At 47.8% G+C, this 274-nt stretch overlaps 1 protein-coding gene across 1 annotated transcript in view; it reads right to left on the minus strand.

Moving 5' to 3' along the window:
* The window catches only part of pam (peptidylglycine alpha-amidating monooxygenase), a gene marked incomplete at its 3' end in the record, with an annotated part of 30208 nt that overhangs the window by 26937 nt on the left and 2997 nt on the right, over positions 1-274 (minus strand).

A 274-nucleotide genomic window follows, 5' to 3' on the forward strand; every position in this document is an offset into this window, starting at 1 on the left:
AAATGCAATTAATCGTTCAGCCCTACTTCACACGTTTGATAAGAGTCCCGCCCTGAACACGTCTACATGACAATATTCAGATATAGTGATAGCGCCACCTACTGGCAACAGGAAATAAGTGCTGCGACGCAATTATGATCTGATTTCCATGAAATTTTCATGTTGTGGTCTGCACGTGTTACAACAGCACGTGTTACGACGGCACGTGACACGGCCACAGCACACCTCGAGTTGCATGGAGTGCGAGGGCTCGTTCATCGCTGCTTGCAGCTTT

This window comes from Morone saxatilis, unplaced genomic scaffold (genome assembly GCF_004916995.1).
Source record: "Morone saxatilis isolate NCDOM2014 unplaced genomic scaffold, NCSU_SB_2.0 Contig21, whole genome shotgun sequence".
Lineage (NCBI taxonomy): Eukaryota > Metazoa > Chordata > Actinopteri > Moronidae > Morone > Morone saxatilis.